The 18,724-nt window shown below is 40.1% G+C and overlaps 1 pseudogene; it reads right to left on the reverse strand.

The window, feature by feature from the left end:
* Positions 1-2,818: 2,818 nt before the first annotated feature.
* LOC122754559 lies at positions 2,819-4,514 on the reverse strand (annotated as a pseudogene).
* Positions 4,515-18,724: the final 14,210 nt, after the last annotated feature.

Genomic DNA, 18,724 nt, shown 5'->3' on the forward strand with positions numbered 1-18,724 from the left:
GAGTGGGTGTGACATGAAAAGTGTAACAAAATGGTAGTAAAAATGTACATGGGAACATGAAAAGGCCTTGTAGTCCCTGAGTCTTAAAAGAAGAATGATGTAAAGACATTGAGAAGGGTTATTTGGATGAATGGAGAGAAGTCAGGGGTAGGTCTGTCTAAATTGGCTAACACTGTCCATTCTGTGTTGTTGTTGTTGTTTTGTTTTTTGTGACTCACCAAACAGAGGGGATGATTCCAAGGAGCAATACCTAGAAATTGCCCCTTAGACCTTCCCCCAACACATGCTCTCCTCCCCACCCTCTGCCTTGGGAGAGAAGAGGCTGATTAAAAGAGTGAAAGGCTCCCACACTTGCCAGTGAAACACGCAAAGACTGGAAGATGCCTGTCCCCTAGAGAGGGCTGAGTCTAGTCTACACCACAAAGAACCTTCTGGAAAGAGCCTGTGTTCATCTGAGAAAGAACCAGCAGACATAGATTGGTCCCATGACTAGTACTGTGGTGCCCAAGAGCACTGGATCCAGAAAACAACATGTTACCTGGAGGAGGCAGCACCCAATGACTGGGATATGGTAATGTTTTACATAATCATACATGTATAACCCATATCTGACTGCTCACTGCATCAGGGAGGGGTGATGGGAGGAAGGGAAGGAGGGATAAAAATTGGAACCCCAAACTATAAATAAAAATGTTTACTACTTAAAAAAAAACTATTGGGGCAGCTAGGTGGCGCAGTGGATAAAGCACTGGCCCTGGATTCAGGAGGACCTGAGTTCAAATCCAGCCTTAGACACTTAAACACTTACTAGCTGTGAGACCCTGGGCAAGTCACTTAACCTCAATTGCCCCGCAAAAACCAAAAAAACAAAACAAAACTATCTTTAAATGTTACTAGGAAAAAATAAAATACTATTAAGATTGAAAAAAAGAGAGAGAATGATAGGAGAAGAAGCAAAGGCATTAATTGGAGGTGGCTTTCCCAAGGAATTGAGCCATGAAAGGGAGAGGAGATAGGAAATAATCTGATTTGGAACCAATCATTTCCATTGACCACTATCCATTTTTCACTTTCAATAGCTTGTTTAAATTATTCAGGGTTAAGTCTTCTTAATTGTACACCATTTCTTTTTAAAATTATGTTTCCTTCTTCTTCTTTAAAATAAATTCTTATCTTACCTCTGATGAATCAGTGATCTGACTATAAACAGACAGTTTATTCAGAGATAACACCCACATCCCTATTAAGTCTTTTCCTCTTTGTTAAAATGCAGTCAATTTTATTCTTTGGGATTTTTTCCTTGTAATTTAAAAAAAATTCTGAACTTAAAGACAAAAAAAGAGAGCATTCATATACAGACAGCAGACCACAAAAGGAGGATTCTGCATGAATTGAATCTTCATTTTAAACTTTTGTTTTTATATAAATAAAATATAATATGTATAATATGTTTTACAGTTAATTTAAAAACTTTTCTGCTTGTGCTTCCTTCTGAATTTCCTTCAGTGCTTATCTGTGTATTTAGAAATGTTACAATTATCATTTTAAAATGTTACAATGGGGGGCAGCTAGGTGGTGCAGTGGATAGAGCACCGGCCCTGAATTCAAGAGGACCTGAGTTCAAATCTGACTTCAGACACTTGACACTTACTAGCTGTGTGACCTGGGGCAAGTCACTTAACCCTCATTGCCCCACAAAAAACAAACAAAAAAAACCCATGTTACAACAGCCCTCTTCCTCTGCCCCTTATCTACACACACACACACTTGCCACCTAACCTTAATTAACCAAGTTCAAGGACAAAAAAACCCTCCAAAATCTTGTAACAAAATGAATCCGTACAAAAAATGTATGCCTCCAAAAGACCTATTTATACAAACATATTCCTAGCAGCTCTTTTTGTGGTGGCTAAGAATTGGAAATCAAAGGGATCCCCCTTAGATCAGTACAAAGGCATGGAAAGAGAAGTGCGAAGACCCCAGTTCCAGGATCCATGATGGTCAAAGCCATCCCGAACTCCAAACCTGCAGAAACTCTTTTCTCTCAATTCTTTATCACCAGGGTTAGTCCTCTGTCCATGGGCAGCTCTTCCTTACTCTTTGAATCTGGGGCCAGCTTGGGTGAATGGCTAAACAAGCTGTTATATAATTGGGATGGGATATTATTGTGCTATAAGAAATTACAAACAGGATGATTTCAGAAAGGCCTGGAAAAACTTATATGAACTGATGTATAGTGTAGTGAGCAGCACCAGGAGAACTTTGTGCATAGTGACAGCAATATTGTTTGATGAAGAACTATGAATGACAACTATTCTCAGCAATACAATGAGCCAAGACAATCCCAAAGGACTGGTAAAGCAGACAATCCCCTCCAAAGAAAGAACTGATATTGATTGAACACAGACTGAAGCATGCTATTTCCACTTTCTTTCATTTTTTCCTTTTATTTAAGTTTTCTTTTTTTCTTTTCTTTTCTATTCTTTTTGCAGGGCAATGAGGGTTAAGTGACTTACCCAGAGTCACACAGCTAGTGTCAAGTATCTGAGGTCAGATTTGAATTCAGGTCCTTCTGAATCCAGGACCAATGCTTTATTCACTGGGCCATCTAGCTGCCCCTTTCAAGTTTTCTTGTACAAAACGACTAATATGGGAATGTTTTACATAATTGCACATGTATAACCTATATCTGCTTACTGCCTCAGGGAGGGAGTAGAGGAGGGAGGGAAAGAGGGATAGAATGTGGAAGTCAAAACTTTAAATAAAAATGTTTATTTTATTTTATTTTATTTTTTGGGCTGTGAGATGTACATTTTATTCAAAAGTTTAAATATTCTTCAGACAATACACGGTTTTTCCAATGAAAGTTCTTGTGTAGTTTGCTCAGACAACTGAAATCGAAGGATGTGTGGCAGATGAAGGTGACTCCTCCAGAGTGCTCTTCAGCCAGCTTATCAGCTTTTGTCACAGCTTCTTCAATGGGTCCTACCATATAGAAGGCCTGCTCTGGGAGATGGTCATACTGACCTGCCAAGACCTGTTGGAATCCCTTAATGGTTTCTTTCAGGGGTACCAATTTCCCCATGTGTTCTGTGAATACTTCAGCAACCTGGAAGGGCTGTGACAAGAGACGCTGGATTTTCCGAGCCCGAGACACTGTCAACTTGTCTTCTTCAGACAACTTGTCCATACCAAGGATAGCGATGGTGTCCTGGAGTGACTTATAGTACCGCAGAATCTTTTGCACACCATGGGCAACATCAAAGTGTTCATTGCCAACAATGTTGGCATCCATGATTCGGGATGTGGAGTCCAGAGGATCCACGACAGGGTAAATACCCAGCTCAGCAATGGCCTGAGACAGCACAGTGGTAACATCCAAGTGGGCAAAGGTGGTGGCAGGAGCAGGGTCAGTCAAGTCATCAGCAGGCACATAGATGGCCTGCACAGAGGTGATAGAACCCTTCTTGGTTGTGGTAATTCTTTCCTGCATGGTACCCATATCAGTGGCCAAGGTGGGCTGGTAACCCACAGCAGAGGGGATTCTACCTAGTAAAGCAGACACCTCTGAACCAGCCTGAGTGAATTGGAAGATAATATCAATGAAAAGCAGTACATCTTGACCCTCTTGGTCTCTGAAGTATTCAGCCACAGTGAGGCCAGTCAAAGCTACCCAAGGCCGAGCACCAGGTGGTTCATTCATCTGTCCATATACCAAGGCTACCTTGGAAGTGGTATCCTTCAGATTAATGACACCAGACTCAATCATCTCATGGTACAAGTCATTGCATTCTCGGGTCCATTTACTAAGACCAGCAAACACAGAATAACCACCATGGGCCTTGGCAATATTGTTGATTAGCTCCATAATAAACAGTCTTACCAACACCAGCACCACCAAACAGACCAATTTTGCCACCCTTGGTATAGGCGGCCAAAAGATCCACAACTTTGATGCCAGTGACCAGAATTTCTTGCTCCACACTCATCTCTATGAACTCAGGAGCCTCAACATGAATAGCAGCAAACTGTTTGGTCTTGATTGTCCCCCTTTCATCGATAGGCCCTTCAATCACATTCATGATTCTTCCTAGCGTCACAGGCCCCATGGGAATTTTGATTGGGGCACCAGAATCCAGGACCATTTGCCCTCTCACCAATCCTTAAGTACCATCCATAGCAATGGTCCAGACTGTGCTCTCACTCAGATGCTGGGCGACCTCCAGAACCAGCCTGGTCTCCCTGTCCTGCACTTCCAGGGCGTTGAGGATGGGAGGGAGGCCCTCATCGAACTGCACGTCCACCACAGCCACGATGACAGCCACAATGCGCCCGCTGGCCGCCCCGCTGTTGGTGGCGGGGGACGTCATGGCCGCATAGTCCCCACTCGACTGGAGCGCGGCTGGAGCCGCCTGAAGCAAGGTCTGGGCAGGGGGCAACGGCGCCTAAGCGCCGAGGCCCCAAAGGGCGCCTGAGGCCGAGGCAGCGGCAGCGCGGCCTAAGAGCCCTAACATGGAGGAGTCTGGGGAGAGACTCTGTTTATTATTTTTTAAAAACTGTATGTATCCTCTACACCTTGTGCCCATCACTTCTCTTTCAGGAAATGGATAACATTTTCATCACTAGTCATCTGTGATAAGGCTTTCAAAAAAACCAAACCCAACAACAAAAACAAAACTTTCCAAATAGTTTCCTTTACTGTATTATTGTACTTGTATAAATTGTTCTCCTGGTTCTTCTCACTGCAGTCCATCAATTCATCCTTGAATTCTTTGGAATCATCTCTTTTGTCATTTCTTACAAAACAAAAATATCCTATTACGTTAAGATGCTACCATAGGTTCAGTCATTCCCCATTAGTCTAAGAGGCAATTGAAAGCCCCCTCTTAGATTTTAGTTCTCCTCATCCCTCTTTAATCATCCCTTCAAAATCAAGAATTTTGATTTGCCTGGGACTGCCCCCTCACTGTTCTTCTTAATTTTCAATCCCTTCCACTGCCTCATTCCTGCTTGTTTCCCCACTGAAATGATGTTTCAGCCTTCCTTGATCCATTTCAGATGGGAGTGAGATTCATCTGATACCCCCTATCCCTTTCTCTAAGTTTGTGTATTCTTTTCACGTACTTCAAGTATGAGAAAGAAAGCTCTACCCCCTTTCTCTTCCTTTCTACCTTAGTGTATTCCTTTCTTTGCCCTCCTGTCTTTTATCCCTCTTAAAACCCTTAGAACAGAAAACCAGTCCAGCCTCAGGACCTCTATTTTTTTTAACTCTAGCATTATCTTTTGAAGATATTAAAGTTATTAAAGTTCATGTATATTTTCTCCCACTATTAAAATGTTAGCACTATATCAACTTCTTTCAATTGCTCAAATACTACATTTCTCTTTTTAGGTTTCTCTAGACTCATGCTTGTATATCAAAGCTTCTAGTTAGTTCTGGTCTTTTCATGAGAATTTCCTGAGAGTCCTCTCTTCCACTAAAGGTCCAATTTCCCCCCCTTGTAGGATAATATTCAACACTGCAGGGCAAGTGATTCTTTTTTTAAAATAGTATTTTATTTTTTCCCAATTACATGTAAAAATAGTTTTCAATATTCATTTTTGTAAGATTTCTAGTTCCAAATTTTTCTCCCTCCCTCCCTTCCCTCCCCAAGACAGAAAGCAATATGATATAGGTTATACATTACAATAATGCTAAACATATTTCCACATTAGTCATGTTGTAAGAAAAGAATCAGGAAAAAAGGGAAAAACCACAAGAAAGAAGAAACAACAACAACAAAAACACAACCCTACAACAACAAAAAAGTGAAAACAGTATGCTTCAATCTGCATTCAGATTCCATAGTTCTTTTTCTGGATTTGGAGAGCATTTTCTATCACGAGTCTTTTGGCATTGTCTTAGATCATTGTGTTACTAAGAAGAGTTAAGTTGATCATCACACAATGTTGCTGTTACTGTGTACAATGTTCTCCTGGTTCTGCTCACTTCACTCAGCATCAGTTCATGAAAGTCTTTCAAGGTTTTTCTGAAATCTTCCTGCTCATCATTTCTTATAGCACAATAATACTCTATCACATTCATATACCACAACTTGTTTAGCCATTCCCTATTTGATGGACAATTTCCAATTCTTTGCCACCACAAAAAGAACAGCTATAAATATTTTTTCTACATGTGGGTCCTTTCCTCTTTTTTATGATCTCTTCGGGGTATAGACCTAGTAGCAGTATTGCTGGGTCAAAGAGTATGCACAGTTTATGCCTTTTGGGCATGGTTCCAAATTGCTCTTCAGAATGGTAGGATCAGTTCACAACTCCATTGACAAAAGGTAAGTGATTCTTTTTTTGGGGGGGTGAGACAATTGGGGTTAAGTGACTTGCCCAGGGTCACACAGCTAGTAAGTGTTAAGTGTCTGAGGCCAGATTTGAACTCAGGTCCTCCTGAATCCAGGGCTGGTGCTCTATCCACTGCACCCCTAGCTGCCCCAGAGTAAGTGATTCTTTTTGTTGTTGTTGTTGTTGTGTTTTGTTTTTTTTAGTGAGGCAATTGGGGTTAAGTGACTTGCCCAGGGTCACACAGCTAGTAAGTGTTAAGTGTCTGAGGCCGGATTTGAACTCAGGTACTCCTGAATCCAGGGCCGGTGCTCTATCCACTGCACCATCTAGCTGCCCCAAGCCTATACTTTTTGCATTTTGGATCTCTGGTTTTTAATAGAAACTTCCAGGATTTCTATGATCCTGACTGTGAAACTTAAACAGTTTCTTTCTGGATACTCACTGCAGTTTTTTCTTTTGACATGGGAGCTCTGGATTTTGGCAATGACATTCTTGGGGCCTTTCCTTTGGGGGTTCCTTTCTGGTGATGGTCAGAAGGTACTTTCTATTATTATTTTGCTCTCTAGTTCTAATATATATGGGTGAATTTCATTTATGATTTCTTAAAATATAGGGTCCAGGCTTTTTCCCCACCATAATTTTCAGAGATTCCAATAATTGTTAAATTATTTGTTCTTAATCTATTTTCCAGGTCAGTTGTTTTTGATGGCAGATATCTCACACTTTCTGCTATTTTTTTTCAATCTTTTGTTCTAATATTTCCTACTGTCTCCTGGAGTTATTGCTTTCTGTTTGATCTATTCTAGTTTCCAGGAAGTCCATTTCTTGGTTGGTTAAAACTTTCTCTTTTACATTGCTAATTTTCCTTCCATTTCTTTCTTCCAAACCTTCTTTTATTTCCTTGTTTCAACCTCTTTAATTTCTTCTAGGTATTAATAGTCCCTGTGAAAATTCAGTTGTTTTCCTTTGACTCTTTATTTGCAGTTGTTACAGAGTTAGTCTCACTCTCTTTGGGGGCTCTCTAGATTTGCGATTTTTTATACTGGTTGGTGTTTTCTCTAATTTACTCATGACTCCAGATTTAGTTCCCAAATTGGGGTGTTGTGAGGGAAATGAAATAAAGTCTCCCACCAGAAAAAAGTTGTTATCTAAGAAAACAAAACAGGGAGGGAGTCTGGGTAAGAAAGGAGGATTGCAGAAAGGAGACCCCAAAGCTAAAACACAGTCTTGCAAGCACCTAAAAGTAGATATAGAAGAGAACTTCAAGGCTGGCAGTCTAGCTTTTCCAAGTGTGTCAAAGGTTAAAGCTAGTTTGTACTGTGATTGCTTAATTAGCTTATGCATATCAACTGCCAACACCCCAAAGGTGGAGACTGCCACCATTTTCTTTCTTTTTCTTTTTTTTGGGGGGTGGGGTGGGGCAATGAGGGTTAAGTGACTTGTCCAGGGTCACACAGCTAGTAAGTGTTAAGTGTCTGAGGCCGGATTTGAACTCAAGTCCTCCTGAATCCAGGGCCAGTGCTTTATCCACTGCACCACCTAGGTGGCCCAGACTGCTGCCATTCTCAAATATGTGATGTATGTAATGGGGGGGGCATATTAAGGGGAAATATGTAGAGGTATTCTGGGAAAATTGTACACCTCTTAGTCCCCAACCAATGAGGCAAAATGGGGAGGAACCTTTGCAACAGGATTAGGGATTAAAAAGAGTAGTTTGCTGTGGCAAAGTGAGCCACTATTCTTTATAGTGCATGCCCATTCTTTTTAAAAAAATTTTTTAGTGAGGCAATTGGGGCTAAGTGACTTGCCCAGGGTCACACAGCTAGTAAGCGTTAAGTGTCTGAGGCCAGATTTGAACTCAGGTCCTCCTGAATCCAGGGCTGGTGCTCTATCCACTGCGCCTTCTAGCTGCCCAGTGCATGCCTATTTTTGCAAGAATATACTAAAGCCTAAATACATTCACCAAAAAGGGAAAGTTCAGCATTTTTCTGTTTCTGACATTTGTGTGTGGGACTGCCTCTCTTTCCCTGTTGTGGTCTTAAGTGGGATGGCTGACTCTGCTTCATCTCACCTGGATCTCCCAAGTTTGTTTTGATTTTGGTTTGGTTTTGCTCCACCTTAGCTCTCTGAAGTTCAGAGCACTGGATTTTCAATGTCTCATAAACAAGACAGAGAGTTTGGGACTTCATGGCCCCTGGGCCTTGGATGTCCTAATCTGAACAGGTGAGACAGGGCTAGTCTAGTCTGCACTGTGCACTGGTCTCATTCCCTGCAGCTTCCAACATCCCCACATGGGTCCTGACACAGAATATCCACCCTTCTGGCCTTGCTCCTGTCTTTTTGGACTTCAAAATCGAGGCTCTCCAGCTGTCCTATCCTGGAAATTCCCTCACCCTGAAACATTCTCCTATCCATCCTGATGGCCTGCTCACTCTGGGATATTTCTCCAGAGAGCTTGAACCCCTTTTCCACTGGTGAGTTCTTCCAGGAACCTCCATCCTGTGAAAGGGCCAAGCTGACCTGCCTTCACTCCTCTCGTGTCTTGTGTCTTCATGACTGTGGCTTCTATCAAAGAACAACTGGGTGTTAATGCTGGGTGATCCCTTTAAGAAATATCAGCACATCTTTCTGATTGAGGGGAATCTCTAGAGTTTCCTGAACTGTCCTATGTGGCTATTACTGACCTCTGATGTCATCATTGTAGCTAAATCTTGGTCTGGGATGCTACTTGGCAATGTTCAGCGGGCATAGGAGGGCAGAACACAGGCCTTGACAGCAGCATTGCCCAGTACAGAAGAGTGGCAATCCATGTAGCAGTGTTCCTACCTCAGTACAGGGAAGCATGGCAATGCCTCAACATTGGGGGAAGAGCTCATGCATAGTGGGCAGGGACAGTGCCTGGCATAAGGGAAGAAAGATAGTGCCTTTGGTGGTGCTCAGGAGCTAGCTCAGGGGGAATACACCTAAGCTCTGGCATAGGGGAAGAGTTGGGCCTCAGCAGTGGCAATACCTGGCACAGAACTCAATGATGAAATTTCATTGTATTTACACCTGAGAAATCAGCAAATGCTACAATCGACCAGATTGTTTTGATGATGGTTTACACTTAAGAAAGTGGTGGAGACAATGTTTATTAGCATGCCAACATGAAAATTAAACTTTAAAATATTTCCAGCCTTTTCAGAGAGCCCAATTGTTTCAGAGTCCCATTATTAACCATTTACCAACACATTCTGCTCAGAATCATGTTGAGGAAATTCCTGAGAGTTGAAAAAGCTTTGTTTCTGCTCTCCTTGAGGGCAGAGACTGTTGTTAGCCTTTTTTGGTATCCCCGGTGCTTAGTCTAATGTCTGGCACATAGTAGGCCTCAATAAATGTTTATAGACTGAGAATTTGAACATTTTTCTCTGCCCTTTCCTTCTCATCCCCTTTGACCATTTGGGAAGAAAGGTTGGAGAAAGGGGAGACCAGCCAACTGGCAGCCACTAATCCTCTTAACTACTAGGTTTTGCAAAGCCATTTGAGTTTGTTTGCACTTCTATGATACTTGGTTAGTCTAAGAGATCACATGACCCTTAAGAGTGAATGATGGAAGGGATGATGAATTGATTCATTTTTATTTTATTTTTAAAATTTTCTTTTTTTATTAGCAACTCAACAAACAAACATTTCCTTATACAACAAACAGAAAGAGGATTATATATAACTCCATGCAATTCTCATACAGTTTGTTTTACTTTAATTAAATTTAACACAGTAGTTCCAACCCTACTCTGTCTGTATCCCCTTCTGAACTTCCCTCTACTCTCATCTGAATGGTTGTTTAAATGTTTTATTGACACTTTCTTTTCTGTTTTAAAAAAATCATCGTTAGACACAGCTCCCCCATTCTTTTTGTTTGTTTGTTTGTTTTTGCTGGGCAATGGGGGTTAAGTGACTTGCCCAGGGTCACACAGCTAGTAAGTGTCAAGTGTCTGAGGCCGGATTTGAACTCAGGTACTCCTGAATCCAGGGCTCGTACTTTTATCCACTGTGCCACCTAGCCGCCCTCCCCCATTCTTTACATAAATCTTTCCTTTCTTTTTTTTGGGGGGGGGCAAGGAGGGTTAAGTGACTTGCCCAGGATCACACAGCTAGTAAATGTCAAGGGTCTGAGGCCGGATTTGAACTCAGATCCTCCTGAATCCAGGGCTGGTGCTTTATCCACTGCACCACCTAGCTACCCCCTTAATCTTTCCTTTCTTAACTTCTACCAATTAAATTTAGTCCAACAAAACAACTCTGGACATGAGTCATGTCAGAGACTGTGTCTCATTCTGTACTTCTGGTCCATTCTCTCTGTGCCAAGAGGTGGGAAGCATCTTATCATCAGTCTTTCCTGAAGACCTGAAGACCTGATGGTTCATTGCAATGATCAGAGATCTAAAGTCTTTTGTAATTATTTTTCTTTACTGTTCCGTTATATAAATGGTTCTCCTTGATTCTGCATCCGTTCATATAAGTCTTCTCCGGTTTATCTGAACTCATCCCTTTTGTCATTTCTTAAATAATCAATCAATCAATATTTATTAACTGCCCTTCATGTGCCAAGCGCTGTGTTAGCTCTGAGGATATAAAAAGAGGAGAAAGCCAGTGCCTGCCCTCCGGTAGCTGGCAATCAAGCAAATAAAAAAAACATGTGCAAACAAGCTCTCTACAGGATAAGTAGGAAATAATCAGCAGAAGGAAGGCACTGGAAGAAAGAGAGGCTTGGGAAGTCTTCCTGTAAAAGATGGCATTTTATTTGGGACTTAAAGGAACCCGTAGGTGGCGAGAAGGGAGAGTGTTCCAGCCACAGTGGACAGTCAGAGAAAATGCTTAGAGTTGAGAGATGGAGAGTTGTGTTCCTAAAACAGCAAAGAGGCCAGCGCTAAGACTAGAGCAGGATTGTAAAGGTTTAAGAAGACAGTGAGAGGAGAGAAAGTGTCAGCAGGATTGTTGTAGATGCCTTTCTGAGGACTTTAGCTGCAAAGGGCAGAAGAGACACAGGACACTGAATAGTTCTTGTCCTTATACATTTGAATCAATTCTCTATAAATCTTGAGTATCAGACCTTTATCTTGAATATCAAATAGCTTTTAGAGAAATTTGCTACAAAATTTTTTCTAGTTAACTATTTCCCTTTTAATTCCTAAGTGTATTTGTTTGGCATAACTCCAAGTGGATGAATTATGGGCATCATATTGCTTTCTCTCTCTCTCTTTTTTTTTTTTTTTTTTTTTAGTGAGGCAATTGGGGTTAAGCGACTTGCCCAGGGTCACACAGCTAGTAAGTGTTAAGTGTCTAAGACCGGATTTGAACTCAGGTACTCCTGACTCCAGGGCCAGTGCTCTATCCACTGCGCCACCTAGCTGCCCCCATATTGCTTTCTCAATAGGTGGAGGAGGGGCTGGAGGAGTGGAGAAAATTTAGAAGTCAACATTTTTTTCAACATTTAAAAAAAATAAATGCTAAATGCGTTGAGTCACAGCATCACAAAACTTGAGAGGTGAGAGTCCAGCCCATACTCAAAAGAAATCTTTTTTTTTTTTTTTTAGTGAGGCAATTGGGGTTAAGAGACTTGTCCAGAGTCACACAGCTAGTAAGTGTTAAGTGTCTGATGCCGGATTTTAACTCAGGTCCTCCTGACTCCAGGGCCGGTGCTCTATCCACTGTGCCACCTAGCTGCCCCGGCAATGTACATTATTAAGGGTTTAGGATACAAAGTCTAAACCAAACAAAGCAAACTCTGATACTTGCCCTTAAGACACTTGCATTTCTTTTTTTCTTTTTTAGTCATAAAAGTATTTTATTGTTTTCCAGTTACATGTAGAAATAGTTTCCAACAGTCATAAGATTTCTAGTTCCTTATGTCCAAAGGGCTATAAAGCTGTGCATACCCTTTGACCCAGCAATATACCACTATTAGGTCTTTTTCCCAAAGAGATCATAAAAAAGGGAAAAGGAACTACATGTACAAAAATATTTATAGCTGCTCTTTTTGTGGTGGCAAGGAATTGGAAATTGAGGGGCTGCCCATCAATTGGGGAATGGCTGAACAAGTTGTGGTGTATGAATGTAATGGAATTCTATTGTGCTGTAAGAAACGATGAGCAGGAGGAGTACAGAGAAACCTGGAAGGACTTGTATGAACTGATGATGAGTGAGATGAACAGAACCAGAAGAACAGTATACACAGTATCATCAACATTATGTGTTGATCAACTGTGATAGATTTGACTCTTCTCAGCAATACAATGGTCCAAGGTAGTTCCAAAGGACTCATGATGGAAAATGCTCTCCACATCCAGAAAAAAACTGTGGCATCTAGATGCAGATTGAACCATACTATTTCTATTTTTTGGTTGTTTTTCTTTTTTGAGGTTTTTCCCTTTTGTTCTGATTCTTCTTTCACAACATGACTAATGCAGAAATATGTTTAATGTGATGGTACATATATAACCTGTATCAGATTGCTTGCTGTCTTGGGGAGGGGGAAGGGAGGAGAGGGAGGGAGAAAAATTTGAAACTAGACATATTATAAAAACAATGTTGAAAACTATCTCTACATGTAACTAGAAAATAATAAAGTACTTTTATGATTTTTAAAAAAAGATTTCTTGGGATACCCAAGGTAAACGGGTATGATCTGGAAGGAGATCCCCAGAGAACACTGAGGAGTGGTCATATAGGTAGGAAGATCATGGACAGAGGCTGGTGTCAAGGAAACTTAAAGAGAAGAGAGTATCAAGGAGAAGAAACTGATTAATAGGGTCAAATGCTGCAGAGATGTAAAGAAAAAGGAGAACAGAGAAAAGGTCAGGTAGAGGAGGAGAAGGCCAAGGGCCACATCTTCAAGTGAGATATAGGTGAAGAAGGAGATAGTGTCAGAAGGCATTTGAGTGATGTGAAGTGAGGAGGAGGGGAGAAGACGGAGCTTTGGTAACTTGATTTGTGTAATATTGAATCTATAAATTAACTTAGGAAGTATTGGCATTGTTATTATAATGGCATGGCCCATCTCTGAACAATTAGTATCTCTTCAATTATTTTCTGTCCTTTTTTTTTCCTGTAAAGGGTGCTTTGCAGTTATATACATATATCAAAAAGTCCACCTTTCCCATTTAGGCACCTAGCTGCCCCAATACTCACCAATTTTGGAATGGATGAACAAGTTGTGGTTTATGAATGTAATGGAATACTACTGTGCTGTAAGAAACAATGATCAGGAGGGGCAGCTAGATGGCACAGTGGTTAAAGCACTGGCCCTGGATTCAGGAGTACCTGAGTTCAAATCCGGCCTCAGACACTTGACATTTAGTAGCTGTGTGACCATGGGCAAGTCACTTAACCCCCATTGCCTAAAAAAAAAAAAAAGAAAGAAATAAAGAAAGAAACAATGACCAGGGGGCGGCTAGGTGGCGAAGTGGATAAAGCACTGGCCCTGGAGTTAGGAGTACCTGAGTTCAAATCCGGCCTCAGACACTTAACACTTACTAGCTGTGTGACCCTGGGCAAGTCATTTAACCCCAATTGCCTCACTAAAAAACAACAACAACAAAAACACACCAAGAAACAATGACTAGGCGGATTTCAGAAAAAAAAAAAAACCTGGAAAGACTTACATGAACTGATGCCGAGTGAAGTGAGCAGAACCAGGAGAACATTGTACACAATAACAGCAACATTGTGTGATGATCAACTTAGCTTTTCTCAGCTGTAACGATTGGAATAACGCCACCTGCTGGATACTTACTGTAGAGGAGTTCTGCCCATGAAGGGAAGGTCTTTGAGGGCAAGACCAGGAGTCTTTTCTTCAGGAGTCAGGAAGTGACGCGGACTAGTGGGAGGAGGAAGGAAGAGACTGGCGCTCAGTCTCGCGCTCTCTTTCCTTTGGACTCTGGTGGAGAGCGGAGCTAGAAATGTGCTCTCCCTTTAATAGCTAGGAATTTAGGCCTTTTTCTCTCTCTTTACCAAATTCTTATTCTCCTTAATAAATGCTTAAAAGTCTAACTCTTGCTAAAGCTTATAATTTATTGGCGACCACTCATTAGATATTTTAGACAGTTTAGCTAGAATTTTAGCCCTTAACAGATGGCTGACCACGAAGAGGAAAGCTGAACCTCACTTCTGATCTTCCGGTTGGGTAAGAAATTTCTCCTACCCTTTAAACTGCTAAGTACTGGCGCACTGGCTGTGTTTTCCCTTTAAATTTTTTCGAATGGACCTTTTAAACTCCCTAATTACCCTATTTTTGATTTTAGTCTGTTTAACCAGACAAATGGGAGATAAGATCATGTTAATGCTTTGTTTTTGTGGATTTTCTATTTTTCTTTTTATTTTTGTTAAAAGAGCCAGCAACTTACTCACACAAGGAAATATCTCTCCCTCTCCCAAGCATGCTTTTTCAGAAAAACCTGAAGAGATTCCCACAGCTTTTCCCAGTTCTAACAGTAATTGTTGCTTTAATTTTGCATGCCTGGAGGCAATGACCCACCCTCTAGAAGCTTTTAATCCCCTAGCACCTGGAGGCAAAGTGGGGGAAGAGGAATCCAGGCCTGAGTTCAAAATCAAGTGTGATTCAAATTGTGCTGGTCCATCCCCTCCTCTCCAGACCCCACCCTCTACTCCTCCTATGGCCAAGCCCATAGCTTCCCCTGCCTGGGAAGTCCAGAGATCTGATGCGCATGCTCAACTTTTTCTACCTGCATTTGCAGCTTTAGGCTCAGCCCTTCCCCAGCCTGGCTGTGCTTCTGAGACAACCTTAGAAAACCCTTTAAATTCCAGATATGCTCGATTTGTTCATAATTTTGCTAACCTGCTTTTGTCTTTAATTAGTAATCTTATAAAGCATTTGTATGGTGGAAAGACTGACAGACAATATAGAGGGGTTAAAGAAGAAAAACTTAAGCTGAATAAGAATGACAATCAACATAGTTCAAGACTCTGCCTCTTTTGCCATGGAAGGGTATATATTTTACAGAAATGTAGAAGTAAGCAGCAAGGTATTGATATGAGTATTGGGGATTTTAGATATCGGAATCAAGAGTGTTCTGAATTCACTAAGATTATTAACAGTATCAGTTCAGAGGTTACATAGGATTTCTATGCTATTACATATACATTTTGAAATTAATGGTATGGGTTTATTTTCATAGAGATTTTCATGCTTTTGAGATTGTGTTTTATACTTAGTTTTTAAAACAAGGAGAATATTTGTAAAAGCTTTTTATAGTCATGTGATCAAGTTTATATTTTATAATAGTCTTATTAATATTAAGTTCATATTCATTTAGATTTCCTTAGTTTGAATTTCATTGTCTTTTATTGTTCCATGTGTATTTTCTTCTATTCATTTGTCTATCTAATTTTGAAACATTGCAAGATGGTTTTGATTTCATAATACAATGTTAATTCTAGGAGTATTGTGCTCCCATATTCTGAGTTGTTTGTTTTTGTTATTTTTTCTCAACTGATTATTTGATCAAACTCTTTGAAGCATTTCCCTGGCAAATTGGTTGCCATGGCAAGTGTAAAGAAGTATTATTTTTGATAAGCATATTCAAAAAAAAAAAAAAGAGGGGAACATTTGTAAAAGTTTTCTTTTTTCAAAAAAAAAAAAAAGTTCTTTGAGATTCTGTTGTGCTTTAACTTGTATTTAAGTATGTTCTGATTTTTCACAAAAGTAATTGTATACTAAGTAAAAAAAAAGGGTATTATTTGAAATTGTTGCATAATTATATATTATATTTTGAGTCAAGATGTATTCACATTTTTTGCAACCATTTATTATCCTCAATTTTAAATCCATATGAGACTTGGATTATGGGAACTTATCATTTAAGACATTAATTGCCTTTATTCTGAGTTATCAGATGCCAGTTGGCCAAGATGCCATCCAATCACAAGAGGAATACACATGAGGGGAGACATGCATGAAGTCAAGGTATGGCCAAGGGAACGGCTTTTGACAAATGTTGAGGTTGGATTCTCTTGGTTTAATATTTTATTTTATTTTTCCCCACAATATTGTACAGATGGCTGGAAGTATTGATCCCACCCATCTCACTTCTACACCTGGCTTCTATGCTCCCTCCTATATGCCTGATGCCATGGACATCTCAATCCCATGGATCTGATTAAGTCTGACTCAGTTTCCTCCAATATGTTCGGTGGCATGGACGTATATTCCATCCACCTATTTTAAGCCTGGCATACTGTATGAGCAGTACATATTGCTCAAGTGTGGGAATGCTCATATCCCATCATTTCTGTTCTTTTATGGTAACCCCCATAATTATCTCAGGTGTCATGATAAATACAGTGTTGAATTTGGCCTTGACACCTGTTACCAATTATATTAGATTTTTTAATTTCTCATAATGGCATGAGGATAATTAGGCAGATGATGCAAAAAGTGATGAAACAAAGATAAAAAAATTATTTTTAAAAATTAATATCGCAGCAATTGTCTTCTCAATTACTCTCCATAAGGGGGGACTATAATAATAATGTAATTTTAAAGAATGGTTCAATTTTTGTTTTATTGTATGTTTCACGTGTTAACAACTAAGATTCTGTATTCCCTTAGACATGTTTTTGAGAACTTTCATTGTTTGATTTGATTATTGACAAAGCTATTTTAAAGTTGTATTAAGCTCAATTTTGTAGGAAATTTCCTGGCTGATTACCAGTATCCACACATCAACCCCTGAAAAGACTTCCATTCCACGACTACACCTAGAGGATATCTGAGAAAAGACTTTCAGAGACTTTAAATGAACAGTTTTGATTTGTTGTTTTTGTTGTTTTTTTTCTCTTTCTGTTATAATATACACCATCTGTAACATGTATTCTCTGCAGAGGCCCTCCCTTTGCAAGACTAATGTCAAAGCGTCGGTTCATGAGGACAAAAAAAACGCCCCTCTGGACAAAACTTTCCTCTCTTCCTTTTCTATATTGTTGTTCACATATTATTAGTTAGCAATAGTTATCATATTGTTTTTACTGTTCCGTCAAGGAAACATTTTGTTTCTTGAGGAACAACAGGGGGGACTGTAACGATTGGAATAACGCCACCTGCTGGATACTTACTGTAGAGGAGTTCTGCCCATGAAGGGAAGGTCTTTGAGGGCAAGACCAGGAGTCTTTTCTTCAGGAGTCAGGAAGTGACGCGGACTAGTGGGAGGAGGAAGGAAGAGACTGGCGCTCAGTCTCGCGCTCTCTTTCCTTTGGACTCTGGTGGAGAGCGGAGCTAGAAATGTGCTCTCCCTTTAATAGCTAGGAATTTAGGCCTTTTTCTCTCTCTTTACCAAATTCTTATTCTCCTTAATAAATGCTTAAAAGTCTAACTCTTGCTAAAGCTTATAATTTATTGGCGACCACTCATTAGATATTTTAGACAGTTTAGCTAGAATTTTAGCCCTTAATACAGCAATACAATGATCCAAGACCATGCCAAAAGACTCATGATGGAAAATGCTCTCCACATCCAGAAAAAAGTACTATGTAGTATGAATGCTAATGGAAGCATACAATTTTCCCTTTTGTTGTTGGGTTGTTGTCTGTTTGTTTCTTCTATCATGTAGTTTTTCCCTTTTGTTCTGCTTCTTCTCTCATAACATGACTAATGTGGAAATATGTTTAGCATGATTTTACTGTGTAACCTATATCAGATTGTTTGCTGTCTTGGGAAGGGGGAAGGAAGGAAGAGGAGAAAAATTTGGAACTCAAAATCTTACCCCGCCCCCAAATAAGTTAACATGATCTTCCATTTCATTAAGATAGGTGCAGCTTCCAGGAAGAGGGTGATAGTTTGTACTCCGGCCTCAATAGAATATGTTTGGGGTACTGTGTTTAATTCTTAGTGACATAGTTTAAGATACACAATGATAAACAGAAGAGTGTACTGAGGAAGACAAGGATGGTGAAGGGCCTTGTATTCATGTCACTTAAGGATCAGAAATTCTGTATATTTAGGTTGAAGCAGATAAAATTGAAGGGGATAGGATATGTGTTCAAGTATTACTAAGGTTACATGTGGCAGAGAGATAAGACTTGTTATGTTAAATTTGGGGTAAAATAAGAAACAAAGGGTAGGAAAAGCATGATATCAGTAAATTTTCCTAACAATTAGGGTTGTCTAAAAGTGGAGTGGATCACCTTAACAGGTGGGGGGGGGGTCCTTCTCACTAGAAGTCTTCATTCAGAAGATGAATGTCGAACACGCCATCACCACTAAGATTCCTGCCAACTTTCAATTCTGCAATTCTGTGAAATACAAAATTAAAAAATCTTCCCTTCCAAGAAAAAAAAAAGAGAGAGAAAGAAAAAGGAAAAAACAAAGCTCCTTAGAGAAAGATACTCA

Source organism: Dromiciops gliroides, chromosome 4 (assembly GCF_019393635.1).
Source record: "Dromiciops gliroides isolate mDroGli1 chromosome 4, mDroGli1.pri, whole genome shotgun sequence".
NCBI lineage: Eukaryota > Metazoa > Chordata > Mammalia > Microbiotheria > Microbiotheriidae > Dromiciops > Dromiciops gliroides.